At 41.6% G+C, this 16,481-nt stretch overlaps 1 protein-coding gene across 1 annotated transcript in view; it reads left to right on the plus strand.

Annotated features, from left to right (window-relative positions):
* Positions 1–16,481, plus strand: part of LOC122713460 (neuroligin-4, Y-linked) — a 252,666-nt gene that overhangs the window by 33,492 nt on the left and 202,693 nt on the right. The window lies entirely within an intron of this gene.

The raw sequence follows: 16,481 nt of genomic DNA on the forward strand, positions 1-16,481 counted from the left end.
CAAGTTGAAGAACGAGATGGATTTAGATTTTTAAGGGGATTTTAAATATTTAAATGTGTGATAAATATCGAGTTGAACGTCGGGCGCGTTAGGTTTAACGGAAATGATTTTTTCTCCCCCTCTTCTCCGTTCGTCAATTCTTTTCGACTCGAGTGCGAACGACACGTTGCTGCGAGCCATGGCGCGCGCTCGAGGAACAAAAGCGGAAAGGATGTCGAGAAAAATGTCGGATGTCGGCGGTAATCGCGGTTAGCGGCGTCGCAAAAGTGACATGGCGACGCTAATTAGTTCCGTCAACGACGGAAAAATGTCGCAATTACATCCGGGCGGCACGCAAAGGGAAGCTGCAAGTCTGGCCGACGATAAATTTCTAGATCGCAACCTCTTTCGCTGCAATTTCCTCGCAAACGAATCGAAATAGAATGGCGTTTAGTATTCTCCAAGATTATCATCTTCGGAAAATAAATAGTTTCGCGAACACTTGTTGATGAAATTTTCATTTAAGGATTTCATTCTTCGATTTCGATGTTTTGCGATGTATCTTTTCAAAAGAATTCCATCATATTATCGATATTTATCCCTTAAAAATGATATAATAGATATGATATAATAGAGTTTAAAAAGTTTTAATTATTGCCACGAGTATATTTTTACGATGCCTGTAAGTTTCTCACAGATTAAATTTTCGTTTCTCCAAACTGTCCACGTATTTCACTGTAAATCGGGCAAATTTACGCGGTTACCAAAGAGCGTAACATTTCATATTTTTTCCCAGAAGAAATAAAGGACGCTATAAACTTGCACGCCTTTAACTTTCACGCTAAATGGATTCTCAGCGTGGAAACCATTAACCCGTATTATCTTCTTTTTGGACTCGCGCTCGTATCGCGGGAAAACCCTCCAAAGTGCACCTATAAACGAATCGATTTATCGAGGAACCGTCTTTCGCGTTGCCTCCCAAAGCGGACCGCTGCTTCCCGTCTCCATCGAAACGTTAAATTGCCGTGATTGCGTTGGAAAAATTTGCCAACGTCGTGCCAGGGCGAGAAATTTCGGACGTATACATCGTCTACGATTTTTCCAATTCGCCCGTGGAAAACAGCGAATGGAAAGCTCGTAACTCGTGGGAAATTTCGAGGCTCGCTCGAGTCCGGATCAAATTCCAGAAATATCTCGAGAAAGAGAACGTTTTCGTGTTTTTCATTCCCTCCCAACCCCTTCCTTCCATCGATGGGATCGTCGTAGCGTCGAGATCTGGAAAAATTTAGGATGTCAGCGGTTGACACGTTGATTCGAAGCTCGCTTCGTTGTTTCAATCATCGAATTCGCGAGAGAAAGTATAATTAAAATGTTTCCCAAGTGGCAAAGGGTTAACCGAAGCGGGTCCCCTAGGTCGAGCGCAAGATTACAAGAGCGCACGGTGATGAAACTTGAATCGATTCGGGGTCGAAAATCCGTGTCGGCCCCCCGGGGAGTCTGGAAGAATTGATACGAGACAGAAGCTGGAAAGCTTTCGTGACGTTGTCGTGGCGAGCGACCGGATCTGAAAAGATACGTTCCGCCATTAACGAAATTCATTTTTATCGAATTGGACGTGGACCAAAGGAGATCCGGCGAATCGATCGACCTGGCATACTACCTACTACTAGGTTCGATAAACCGAAGGAAAGACGGATCGTAGGAATAATCTCAAGCCGCGTGTATATAAACCTGGAGACAATCGCTGAAATAGGAGGGAGTCGATTTTTTTTGAAAATTATTTATTATTAAATTAATTTCCATTGCTCGAAATAACTCGACCTCGATCACCTCGATCGGTTCACGGATCGACGAGGATACTTGTACGTGCATTCGTACTCAAGAGAGTATTTCACGCATCGATTACCTAATTTTCCTACAGGAACGTAGAGATGTTCTCGGACGATCGTGCAAGTTGATATCATTTTATCGTTAATTATGGCCATCGTCGGTCAAGGAACTCGATATAATTATCGCGGTCAAACAATCCAAAGTATGCGAGCGTGCAAATTAGATGACACAGGGCGTCAATTTATTCCCTATTACGACGTCCCCGTTATGCAATTACACGAAATTGATGATAATACCGGGCGTAGCGGTGTTACCGAGCGCGGCCAAGAGCGGCCGGTGTGTAACTTCGATCGTTAATTACGCTTATCCCGGGGAGTAGAAAACTTTCTATTGCCCCTTCCTTGAATCGTAATTACAGTTGACGAGATATAAAGGTTAGACGGAGAAAAGGCGAAGAAAGAACAGCAGCGGGCGAGGAAAGAAAGAAAGAGTTGATTAACTCGATGAGCGGCAAGTTATTGGATTGCCCGTTCATCGAGTCTTTCGATGCCATCCTCCGTGTATATACGATGTGTATATACGATTCGATCCGGGATTCTAAATAGAAGGACGTTGAATAATTTCTTCCCTTCGACGAGACGAGACGAGACGAGACCGGGCCAACTCCTTTTTTTCAATTTTCCATTCATTTTTCCACGCGTTTCCCAAACGCGCAATTTCCACCGTTTTTCGAGTTATTATTCTGTCAAACTCGGCCCCCCTCCTCCCGATGAAACGAAAATTCAACGATAATACGATCGACAGGAGAAATGAAAATTGCGCGATAAGTCGTATCGTAGATCCCAAAGCTATCGAATTTATAATCGATTAATCGAGACGGATTATAATCCCCGATCACATCAATTCGAAACCGATCAAAATTTCAATTAATATCCGTACCCGGCGTCCTACGTTCGTCCCATGCTTTCGCCCAAAATGCGAAATTCGTTCGCGTGCAAGTTCGGCGTTCTTTCGAGAGAGAGAAAAAAAAAAAAAAAAAAGAAAGAAAAAAACGAGGGAGGGAGACTCGATTGGAATAGCCAGGCGGGCAGCGACGAATCTATCCATCAATCAAACCCTCGAAATTCGAATAACAATATCTAAGTCGAGAGATATACGAAACATGGCGACGTATACGAGCTTATACGTACAACAATAAAGTCCTATTATTCAGCTGGCTATTCGCCGTGCGCGTGGTCCGTGGTTTGTGTTCAACCTCCATTGGCCGTCGGCCAAAAGATTTTTGATATTTTTTGGCAACAGCTCATACTGCATATAACCGGCTAAAATGTTTCTCTGTCTGCCCTCTCTCCTCCCCTCTCTCTCTCTCTCTCTCTCTCTCTCTCTCTCTCTCTTTGTCCATCGCGTCCTTCCGGTTCGCTCGTTTCATTCCCCTTTCGCCGTCCACGTTCTTCCTCTCCGGATTCTTTCCTTCCTCCCTTCGTCCCTCCATTAACATTTCACGGTGTTTCCTTCTTTTTTTTTCTTTTTTTTTTTTTCGATGGTAGTTTTCTCCCGTGAACGTTTCTTTCGACCGGGGACGACGAGGGCTTGTTCCCGTTTCTCGTTCGTCGTTTTTTACTACTGGCCTCGTATATGCACGTACGTGTACATAACACACGTCCAGTTGGAGAATTAATCGGATTCGCGACGGAGTTTCGACGGAGTCGATGCGTCGTCGTTCGACTAGCTCGAAACAGAGATTCGAGGGAAGGAAGTTTAATGAAATTCAATTGAAGAGGAGGGACGAAGGCGAATTTCCCTGATTCGAAATCTGTTCTTGGAAATTAAATGCTAAATAGGGATCCTATCGCGAGCTGCACCGAAGGGCATATTTTCTTCGTTTATAATTCGTTATATTTAATAATGAATTTAATAATGTTTCATTCGCGTAATTCCAGATATTCGTTCCATTCTCGTTGATAGAAATGCACTATACGTCACGATACTAGCCGCAAAAATATCTGAGAACGATCGATCAATTATTTTTCGATCCCTTCCCAAATTACGTTCCATTACGATACATTTCCATATTCTACTCGTAAAATATCCTATTCGTAACAGCAACGTCAATGATCGAAACAGGCACGAAACAATAATGTTCGTTCGACTAACAACCCCTCCGCAATGTCCTTCGAAAAGGAAGAGGTTACCGTTATCGATCATTTTCTTCGCCGGAAGAACGGAACGTCGGATTCACTTCGGTTAAAGAGGAACGATATTCGAGAGACGGATCGTATTACGCGATAAGGCATGGGTCGAGACATCTTGCCATTGTTTCGCTTAATGCGGAAGAAATATATCGGGGGGTGAATTCCGCTAGAATAGATGGCCCAGAGGCAAAAATGTCGATTTCTTGAGGATCTACCCCTCAGATCGGTGAATGTTACAGAAGGAGACGTGTGTATCTCTTTCGAGAGGAGAGGAGAAGTTTACAGATATATTCATTTATCGGGATAGTTTCATTATTTCGGGACAAATGGAGGCCGATTTCAGGTGAACGTGTTCTGCGAAGAATCGTTTCTTCGAACGTGTCCTCTTTCTTCGAACGTTCGAAATTCACGCTAGGACGAGATTATTCGATCGCATAGCTTTCACTCGTACGCGGTTGGAAACTAATGGGCGCGGAATTAGAATGTGCTCGAAATAAACAATATTGCGACGCATTAATCGATAGGATCTCTGTGAACTTGGCTCGTTGCAGTAAAGTTTGAATTAATTAAAACTGCGGTTAATGTAATGTTGAGCGTAACAGATATCGAGATAAAATATATATTTTCGTGGAAGTGTAATAATTTATTTGCTTTTGATTAGTTTCGCGTTCCCGATGCAGCTGACACTGACAACGTTCAGATTGAAAACTCTGCAGGCTATGAAATTCAAAATCGCATGAAGGGAGCGAGCGGGTATCTCGCGTGAACATTTTGAAATATGTTTCCGTTTCTGGGAAAATGTTACTATTCTCGATATGGAAACTTCGAAATATTGCAAAAAAAAAAAATAAAAAATAAAAAGGATAATAACAAAGGATGGAACGGTCAAATTTCCCGAAATTTTTCAACAATGCAATACCATGGAAATTTTGTTCTCTTCAATAATACTGTTCAATTTTTTCCTATAAAAAAAAATATATTGCGATGACGAATCTGTATGTACAACTTATCCGTCCATACACGAGCGGATATCGTTTCGATCTTAATCATCGATCGAACAAAAGAAGCGAAAGAAAAAGTCGTATCTCTAATTTTCATTTTTCCCCATCGTGTATTTGTCCCCGATTTTCGAGGGCGCTCGATGCATCGGCATGAAAAGTTTCTAGAGCACGTAGAGGTGCCGTCTCCGTGGCTGGATTGCATCACGATCCCTCTGTGTTTCGCGCGGCGTATGCCATAGTGGTGGTAGCCACTCACGCGCGCTATGAAAGAGGGAGAGATTGGAAATCCTTCGGCGCCGAGGGTATTACGAATCTGAAAGGCGGAGAGAGGACGCGTGACACGTGTCAAGAATACGCGAGAACCACGCGACCGAGAAACAGAGAACGACTCCTTTCTCGCGTTTTCGTTTTTCCTTTATTCGTCTGCCCCCCGTTCCTCCCCCTTCGCCCCTCCCCCATCCGCGAGTCAAAGAGGTTCACTTGATCCGAGAGCTTCGTTTCGTAACAACGGGGTTTACATTCCAAGTCGACGACGAACCTCGATAAGAGCATCGATCCGCGGAAATCGACAGGTTGTGAATCGATGCCGAATTCGGTTCAATAGCGAACAACAAAATATATAAAAATATATAAAACGATATATATCACTGTATCTATGATATCAAAAAATGAAACGAAGGAATGTGAAAAAAAAAAAAAAAAGTATGACAACGAAACGCGATAATTTGGAATGTAAAGAGGAGTAAGTAAGTAGTAGCGGTCCGCCGATGGTCAGACGTTTTCGAATAGCACGCGAAATTGGTGGAAAAGAAGAATTCAAAGAAGAATTCCATTTATTCCCGTTTAAATCCCGAAAGAGCCATTAATTATCAACGGACCTCTGACCAGTGAGCAAGCGGACAGTTCATCGAGACAATTACCACCCGTACCATCCGTGGAACGAAGGGATGATTCCCTTTAAATCGGTGGACGAGAAAGCTTGGCTCGATTGAGAAGAAAAAATTGGCCGGTTAAAAAGGTTAACGCGTTTTCCTCCCCTCTTAGAGAGGTCTCTGCCTAATCTCTGTTGGACGAGATCTCGCGTTAAATACGCGTCGTGAACGATCCATTTCTGCTCGAGGGCTCGCGAAAATCGAAGCGGAAACGGCGCTGGGACCGAGGGCTGTTTCGACCGAGACGAAACTCTCACGCTCGGTTGATAATCGATTTTCGCGTTTGCCAGCCAACTCGGAGGGGAGGGGCGAAGGGGGTGGGAGAGACGCGTGTTCAACGCCTCGAAAAGTTTCCCCTTAATAAATATCGCCGCGCGGACAACGAGGTCTCTTTTCGAGGGAGGGCTCGAAAGGAGAGAGAGAGAGAGAGAGAGAGAGAGAGAAAGTTTGATTTTGAGGGGGGAATCGCTTAGTTAGGGTAAGTAAATCGCGACGTTGGGAAAGGGATAGTGGTCGCGCGGATCGAGAATGCACGGACGACCCGGCCTAAGCTCTTCTGCGGCTTCTTCGCTCACCTCCTCTTTGGATACTTGCTTAAGTACACGGAACTGCCGGCTTGGTCATGGAATTCTGAACAGTTAATGTTCTCTGTCGTAGCTAACGAACCCTAGAACTCTCCGAGCTTCTGGGGGTAGGTAGTTGGAAAAATTCCTTCGGTCTCCTTTTTTTTTTCTTTCTTCTTCTTCTTCTTCTTTTCTCCTCTTTTTTTCTCTCCTGTTTTTACATCGTTGGAAAATATAATATAAGATTCCCGTTTACGATTTCGTATCAGATATCGCGGGTAAATTATGGAAAAGTATTTCGTGGAAGAGAAATAACGTTGGACGTACAATGCTACGCTAATGACGGGATTAGCAAGTTGTTCAATGTTTCAGTCACTGTTATGCGTATAATTTAAATTAATTATGCGTTTGATTATTATATTGAATCAATACTCATCATCAACTGCAAATAGAATCTGCATTTTGTACGCGTGTATATAATTATATAGGTATTATCAGGGAATTAGCAAAGTAGACTTAATATACGTGTGAATTAGGAAAATAAAATGGAGATCGGTGAAATTATAAATCTTTTGTAAATTTTAAATCTTTACAGAACAGATATTCATCTTTTTTAATTTTTTTTTTTCGCGCGATTTCACGATTTTATTTCACGCGATGGAAAGGAATGCTTTTTTTTTTTTTTATAATTTTTATCGAATTTATTATATACCAGTAAATCGATTAAAAGAACGCGTGTGTTTTGAACTATAACGCCAACAGAGGCAATGAATAAAGTTTATTTCGCTCTTTCGTTATTTTAATCATATTGAACGTTGTGTTTAAATTTTCATTTTATTTTATTTTTTTTTTTCTTTCGCATACGTGAAAATAATATTTTATCGTTATATTTAATAATTTAACAGAATTCATTTACACAATTTTCATCCTCATAAAGTTATCTCGTAAAATGAATATTTCGCTTGAATCAAAGGGAAGGCGAAGGGAAATCGATTATAATAAAGAATAATCCTTTGACACGTTCTCGTTAATTCGTAGACGATCAGAGTTAATATTAATCTCATGTACCGCGTTTCAAAGTCATATCGACGAGACGGGGAAAGAGGGTGGTTCAAAATTTTTATTCTCGTTCGGGCTCACATTTTATTTTATCAACGAATCATTTAATTATCTTTCCTTTTTTTCTTCGATGAAAAAACGATTTCTCGTTTTCGAAACGCCGATCCCGTTGCAAATCGATTCGATCCATCCCCCTCCCCGAATCGCGGCTTCGTACGCGGATACATCAAATTCACCGCAAATAAACTGCATCGTGTTTCAGGATAAACGACTTCAAACGTTCACAATTAGATCCGGCGCCGGTGAAATATCTATCGATCCAGTTCGAAATGTAACACGCCTCGATTTCCTGGAATTTTTCTAAATCCTGCCTCCCCCGTAAATCCTACTTCGCTAATAATTTCTACGTTCACGGAATTTCGAACGTCAGAACGTCACATTTTTTCCCCTCGAACATAATTTAAAAAAGCGAGCTGTTTAAAAAAAAAATTCTAAAAATATTCTAAAAATACGATCGCATACGATTCGTCTTAACCTTATAATCTTATATCGTATACCAATATTTATTTATATTTTCAACACCTTTTTGAATCTTGTTTAAAAGAAATTAGAAATTTTGGCGTCAATTTAGGATTTCCAAATTTCGAAGAAATCTCTCTCTCGATGGGCAAAAGAAGGACAGGTTTGAGGGTAAAAGCCTGGAGCAACTAAAGGAACTCGAGAGCGCGCGTGCACCTACAAACTAGACTAGGAACGTCGTCTACCTCCCTTGGAAGGGAGACGAGATTTCGTGGCGGTTGATGCATCCAGCCTTCCTTTACAGCGTCTTTTATATTGGAATTCCCCGAATTTTTCTCCACGAGTTTTCGTGCCACAAGTACCGTTGGTGCCGCACGTTAATCCTCGTGTAAGAGTAGGAAAATTACAGTTACGTTCTCGAGAACTGTCCAATCGTTTCATCCCTTCCCACACGACACGCGTAAAGATATTAATCGAAACTTGTAAGAGGATGTTCGATTTTAAAAATTCCTTCTTCATCGCGATACCGTTTAATTTATTTACAGATCAATTAATTATTCTATTCGTTATTTTAAATTTAATAAACATTATAGGTATATATAGTGTATCGTTAATACTGTTATAACTGTTCGTGTTTTATATATATAAAATTGTTAAAAGTTGGCAAAAGTAATTCGAAATATTCAAAATTTCGCTGTTTCGTAATAATTTCTCATTCGTATCTGGGAAGGAGGGGGAAAAAAAAAAACGGGAAAATTTATGGTATCATTTACGGATATATTGTGTAATTGAAAATAAAGTAAAAGATAGACGAAGCGACCAATATCACGATCAATGCACAATATAAATTGGTTGGATAATAAAAAAATGAAATTTTAAACTGTAATAATCATTAATCACAATTCCTCGTCCGATAGAATTCTGCATTTTATATACGTAGGTGAATATTCAGTATGTGGATGTGGATTGGTTGCCTGAATTCGGTGATTAATAAACGAAACGATTCCTCTCTCTCTCTCTCTCTCTCTCTCTCTATCCTCCTCTCTCTCACCATCGATAAATAAACTAATAAAATCGCAAGTGCAACGCGATATCGTTCATGTAGGCGGTGACGCGTTTCGGGTGTGCGGTCGCAATTTCGCGGGGCTGAAGATCATTTTAATAAATTTGGACCTCATGCAATATTCAATGAGCCTAATTGCACTCGCGAGCCACTTCAGCTTTGGATGGATGGAAATAACGGATATTCGTTAAAAAGAAAAAAAAATAAATAAATAAATAAACGAAAAAAGTATCCAATCCAACCCTGTAAATATGAAAAATTACGGGGAATCGGACGTTTAACGACTTCGAAAAGAAGTCGTAGCATTTCGTCATTTAAATAATCAATTTCAATCTTTTTTCCCCCTCGTTAACGTTCAAACGAGTACGCTCGTATTGGCAAATGATTAAATTTTTAACCGTGTATCTCCTGCTAATTTCGAGAAGACACATTTTCCACGGGAATTTTACGGACACGAGAGAGGAGGGGAGGGGGCGTATAATTAAATCGCGCTTTGTCCATCGCGTTGATTAATCAATTTCGCGTTGCTTCAAATTTTTCTTCTCGAATAGATTGACAAAAAAAAAAAAAAGCGTTTGATAGAAATAAATTACGCCCAAGCGCGTAACAAAGCGTCTAACGAAATACAGGAGGAGAGCAATGGAGGAGCGCGGACGCGTTCCCGAAACGAAAACCCATAATTCGACAGGGTCGAGGCTTCTGGTCACCCACACTTGATTTAAATCACAAATGATGCGTTGTTTCGCGTACGGCGGCGGTCAGATGCCCCTCCCTCCTATGCATATGTCGTCTCTCCCGAACGAAATTAACTTTTTACTCGGACGGCATTTTTCGTATGCGACGCGAATCGCATCCACGTCCAGCGGCCTAGTTATTCATTTCCCAGTCTCGTCGCCGCGAATTATTCGTTGTCCCGGCCTCCGCGAGTATTTTTACATTTGCGTCTCGGCAAGGGATGTGCTCGTTATTCCGTCCGAATAAGGGTTGGAATTGTAGCCCCGACTAGCCCCACGGCTACCCCGCCGTTTTATTGATTTTCCTCTTATTCTTCTTTCTTTCGGATCGTTTCTCTCAAACGTTCGATCTATTTAAATTTTCCACCAAAATTGTATTCAGTTTATAAATATATATACATACGTTCGGTAAAAATAATCTTTTAGAATCTCGGGCGAGTAACAGGGGAAAAAATGTCATAAATTTGAGCGTAACATAAGTGACTAATCTAAAAATATTCCGTGTTTTTTCCACGTTTTTAAAACTTAAAAATCTTAAAAATATATCGAAACAACAAGGGGTTTCGACAAATGTTCTTTCATCCCGTAAAAGAAACTTGCCGAGGCCTGGATGGGCAAAAGAAGAGAGAGAGAGAGAGAGAGAGAGAGAGAGAGAGAGAGAGAGAGAGCTTTCCTTTCACCCGGGTCGTTATTATGAAATTTAAACAACCGTAATCCGTTCGTAACGGACTCTTATTACCAGGGGGAAAAAAAGGAAGGAAAGAAAGGAAAAAAGGAGGAGCAACCTCTGTCTCGTTGCCACAAGGGTGCAGTTTGTACACGGGCGGATATTTCAATAGGGGCTCACCTTCGGGGTCGCGATGGCTGGCGCATTTGTCGAGCAGGACACACAATGCGGCTGGCCGTTGGTGAAAAGTGGTCGTTGATGTCTGTGTGTATCTCTTGGTTGGCATTGATAAGGCCTGGTCCGGATCCGGGATTGCACTCTATTCACCAAGGCTTACCACCGTATCTCTCATAAGTATTCTGTTCGCGTACGATTTTAGAACGAAATTTCAAAATAATAATTGTTCGATTAATCTTTGAATGACGACAAGATGACATCTTGTAATCATGAACGAATCGATAGATTTGAAAGATCGATCGGAATAAGAAGAAGAGGAAGAAGCTCGAAGTTAATAATAATAATAATTTCTCCACTCGATTCTAACAGGCGTCATTTAGTCGAAGATGCCGACACTTATGGCAACGTGACGCCATCGTTATTTTCCTCTAAGATTATTACATCGAGTGCGTTTACTAGAGGAAGGATAATTTTATGACTGCAATTTGTTCCACTCGATCCTCTTCGTTATAATTCTCCGTGCTTTTTTGCTCAAAGATCATCATCGTCATCGCGACGACATCTTGCGTCTAAATTAAATTAAATTCGATTTAAGTTGCATAATAATACAATTTTGCATTAATAAAACTATCTACGGTGTCTAATTATATTTATATAGACCACTAGACATGAACGCAATTTACTCGTTTTCATCAATTAATTGTACAGGTATTTCAATCGAGATCGAAGATCGAAATATTCCATCTTTTTTAATCGAAACAGAGAGACAGATAAATAGATAAATAGATAATAGATAAATAGATAAGATAGACAGATAACTTTTTTCAACCAACTTCGAAAGTTTCCTACGAAACAGAAAGACAAATAAATAGATAAATAGATAAGATAGACAGATAACTATTTTTCAACCAACTTCGAAAGTTTCGTGCGAAACAGAGAGACAGATAAATAGATAAATAAGATAAACAAATAAGACAGATAACTTTTTTCGATAATATTCGATTATACGATTAATACGAATCGAATAATTTCGATAAAAGACGAATCACGAGTCGCGTTAAATTTGATCGAGCGCGAAAGGGAACGGATACGGTGTGGAGAACCGATAGCCGACCGATTCGATGACTCGATGGCCGCTAGGAAAATAACGAGAAATTCAGCCAGCCAGGTAGGACGTGACGAGACAGTGACGGCTTACAGTTTTCCACGGTGGGTTTCGCATCTAAATTCGCCGACGGATTTGACGAAGAGCCTGCAACTTCTTCCCCGACCGAGTGTTCTCTTCGTATCCTGCGGGATTAAGGCGAGACACCCGGATACCCGGATCTCCCGGAATTTTCTCCCGGAAAACGAAATTTTGCTCATCCTCCGTCCCGCGAGGGGATGGGCAAGTTCTTTTGCTGACTGTAGTAGACGTAATTCGATTTTTCGATTTCGATTATATTATCGTTACATATTATCATCGCGCTCGTTCGTTAATTATGCGGCAATTAACGCGATAATTTTCTCTCTTTTGGATAATGTGGTTAATTAATGATCGTATTATAATCCGATGGAATAATCGGTTTAAATTATTTCACATTCTTATATTTTTATCGTGTAATTTACACGACTGGGACGCGTTAATATGCAAATTTATTTAAAATGATTTCGTAATATTTGTCGTGCGATATCGTTAACGTTTTATCAAGTTCATCATCGGCGAGAACAACAACGGAATTTATTTGTGTCGCGATTTCTTTGAAGGATATTTATCCGTATTTTTCACGTTTCCGCCCTTTTCGCGGATTACTTCGCTAAGCCTCGTATTCGATTAAAACGTGATGATCATTGCAAAGCGTTTCTATTGGAGATAATTTTAATCGCGCGACGCGAAGAAAAAGAGACAATTTCTCGGTGTAAAACGAAATGATTTGATTGTGATTGAATTTGGTTACATCGAAGAATGATGGAATTAGAGGTGCGACGAGATCATTGGAATGATAAATAGGCCAAGATTCGACAGAGACGTGATGAGATAAGATCGAGTTTGTAAGCTGATAATTGAATACGAAGTTGTTCAGAAATTGAATATAAAGTTGTATCGGGGCAGCGACTACCGACGGACGACCATTCGCGGTGGTTGATGGACCACAGGACCGATTCCCCTATTCACTTTTCACCGTGGTATTCCCTCCCTCCGATGTGTCGGATTAATTCTTTCCACTCTTCCTTCCGCGAGAAAAGCTTGGTGGATGGAAGCGCGGAGGAAAGAAAGGACACTTTCGATTCGAATATTTTAATTAATCGCGAGCCCGGTTTCACGAAAGTTCCAATTAATTTGCCCGGCCACTTTGAAAATTAAATAATCGTTTAATCGTCTATCGATTCAACTTTTCCCGTGATTAAGGGGAATTGTTATACTACGAGGATGCATAAGGATGAATTCATCGTGAAATTAGTCGTCAAATTAGATTGAAAGTAATTCCTGCTTTTTCCTTTTTTTTATTTTTCTTTTTATTTATTTATTTTTTTTTTTTTTTGAAAACTCACTTCACTTCTCTTTTGATTAACGCGTTCCATTCCAGAAATTTCTCGTTGAACAGATTCGATGCTCGTCGAAGGATACTTTTTTAAAATTAATATCGAGTATTAAAATTTTAAAATTTTGTTAGAAATAATAGATACGTCTAAGGGAAATATATATAAAGATATTTTCACTTGTAAAAGATATTTCGCTACGATGTGAGAATCTTTGGGATATCACGATCCGGGAGATATCCAGGGAAAAGGATCGTAAATTCAAGCGGAGTGCTGCGAAGTAAAATTGGCAGCGGGTGCGAAAGGCATGGCTGACGAGGAGCAGTCTCTATCTCGAAACGAGGAAATAAACGCGGGACAAATGATAGAACAAGGAGCAGATATGCGCTTCTACCGTACACGTATCCACCAAGTTTAACGTATTAAATCTCTCTCTCTCTCTCCCTCTCTCTTTCTCCGGATCTTCCTCCGACATCTCCCTCGCTCCCTTCTCGAACGATTCGAATTTTTCTTCCCCTCGCGACAAATGGGGCGAAATTAGGGCGTGACGTCGAATTTCAATCGCGCGAAATTTGTTGAATCTCAAAGTTTGATTTTCTTCGCAATTCGAATATTCTTCTCCCCCGAACAACGGAACGGCCGAGCCGAATGGGCCAACAGATGGATCGATGAAAGATTGAACGAGAATTAATTACCAAACCGATCACCGGCTGATAGTCACTTGATCATGCACCGTTGGCCGTCTTCCAATTGACTAACAACTGTTTAGCAACTCGGATAACCGAGTTGCTTGGATATCGATTTCCCATCCCCTTCGCGCGGATAGCGTTAATATCCCCCCCCGACATTGTACGAAACGTCATCTTGTTTCCCAATGAGCGGACACGTCGGCAAAACTGTCTCCACTCGAAGTGAACAGCGTTGAAAGTGTTGAATTATCGTTCCACCGTTGGAATTCGAGCCGAACTCCCCCCCGGTTTAATTTATCAAATCTGCAGCTAGAGAGCACACTAGGTAGGAGGTAAACGGATTCGTTTGGTAGGGCGAGATTGTTTACCGACGGGGGGGAGGACGATCAGGGGAGCGGAAGAATCTAATGAAGAAACATCCAGGAACTTGTTTCCGGGATGAAACTCTAAGGTCGTGTTGTAATAGACACGGCTAGAGCCAAGAACAAAGTTGCGGTTTAACCACCTCTCGCGCTCCGCCTCGATTCTCCTCGCGCTCGCAGAAAGTTCCAATTTCTTTGAGGGAGTGGAGGGTATCCCGGTTTCGGTTACTTTGGATGCGATAATCGATATTTGTTTAAATAATTTCCACATTGCTACTCGCTCGCCCGCGACAGAAACAATCGAACCGCGAGGGAATATTGTGTTCGATTGGATTCTCTTCCTCTTGATGAAAATGGAGGATGGAGCGATCGGTTTGGAGAGAAACGAGGAGAGTGTTTTATTAACAACGAGAAGATTTCGTTTCATCTTTCATTCCGGTGACACGGAAATCTTATCAAACAGCTCGACTACCATCCATTATCATTATCTCGGTTTATCGCTCGACGTCGTTTTCGCGTCATCGACGAAACACAAGCAATTTCCACCTCTCGCGGTCATAAATATATATATATATATTTTACGAGAATGGTTACGTGGATTATATTTTACAGCCACTAACCTGTTACGGCAGACGATTGATCGATACTCTTGCCAACTTACTTAGCTTTTTATCGCAATTTTAATAAACGGTTGGTTTTCATCGACCCGGCGGCTCTTCACACGAGGCTCGAACGAGAACGAGGATAATTTCAAGCTCCCCGCCCGAAACGGCCCAGCTTGCTGCTTATCTGAACCGTTGCGCCACGATTAAACCAAGTGTGGCGTTAATGGTTGGCGCTCTCCCGCCCGTAACGTTACTCATTACGGACGATTTGTCATCGCGTAGACTCGCGACACTCGGTCGAGCAGCCTTCGTGGACCACCGATCGAGGGAGAGGGAGAGGTTCGCGAATCGAGTTCGATAACATGGCTGGGTATCTCCCTCCCTCCCTCCCTTCCTCCCTCTTCGTCGTTCGATCGTAAAACTCGGTCGGATCGAGTCTTATCGTCGGCCAAGGATCGACGCGTCGCCCCTCAGAAGCGGATATATTATTGGAAAAGGGGGGTGTGGAATCCTCCTCGGGCTGTTTATCGCTCTGATTTTTCCTTTTTTTTTTTTTTTCTTTTAATTCCGCCCGCTCCTCCGTCGACCCCTCGTCGTTCGAGGAGAGCTCGAACGACCATTGCGGGACAAGTTCTGGCAGCCGACAAACTGGGTTAAGTGTGTTGTCGCTCACGCCGTGGTCGCTCGGGGTTGGCTGTAATAAGGGAGGGACGAGAGGGAGGAGATTAAGAGAATTTAGAGAAAGGAAGGCCGGATTCTTTGAGCGGAGTGGGGGTGAGAGAAAGGGGTAAATCGTTCGATGCTTTGAACACAGGAGGAGGAAATTGAATTTCGGTGATTATGTGTATTTACGACGGTTTACTTCCTGCAACGTTACGAGTAAGACAGAGAGAGAGAAAGAGAGGATATAGAATATATTTATACACGGCTTGTCGTAGAAAGTAAAGAATCGTGGAGATAGAATATCCTGTTGTTGTCGTGGAATCCAAAATACGGTTCGTCTACGAGAGGATGGAAAGAAGAAAGGTGCATACTTGTTGCCCTGTTACACGATATCTCGCGTTTTCGTGATTGGCCGAAACAGCTATATCTAGGAACGCGTACAGCATGGCTGGGTCAGAACGATGCTGCGACGACGGCATTAAACGTAAATTCATTCCATAAGCAGACTGTTAATTATTGACGAAACGTGTTCTCATAGTTTACAAGAATCCTATTATTATCACCACCAGCGCCAACATGTTACAACAGTGTTTGCAGTGTGCTCAGGAAACGAGCAGGAAGATCCCTCGTTGCCATTTCGCTTCCCATTTTCTGGTTAATGAACCACCAGTTCACTGGTCTATTTCGATTATTAATCGCTTTCCAAAATTTCTTTTTTTGAATATCCAAGAATAACGAATATCCAACCCATAATAAAATTTTTTACCAGTAATTAACAAGGAGGAGAATCCGAAGAATTAAAATTTCAACTATCCCTTTCTCAGAGATTTACAACGATCCCGATAGAATCGTGGAACGTAGAATCGGCATATAAATCGGCAGGATAATAACGATGATACCGTGCAAATGCGGTGGAAAATAGCGAG

The sequence above is a fragment of the Apis laboriosa genome, unplaced genomic scaffold, assembly GCF_014066325.1.
Source record: "Apis laboriosa isolate Shangri-la unplaced genomic scaffold, ASM1406632v1 scaffold23_cov150, whole genome shotgun sequence".
Lineage (NCBI taxonomy): Eukaryota > Metazoa > Arthropoda > Insecta > Hymenoptera > Apidae > Apis > Apis laboriosa.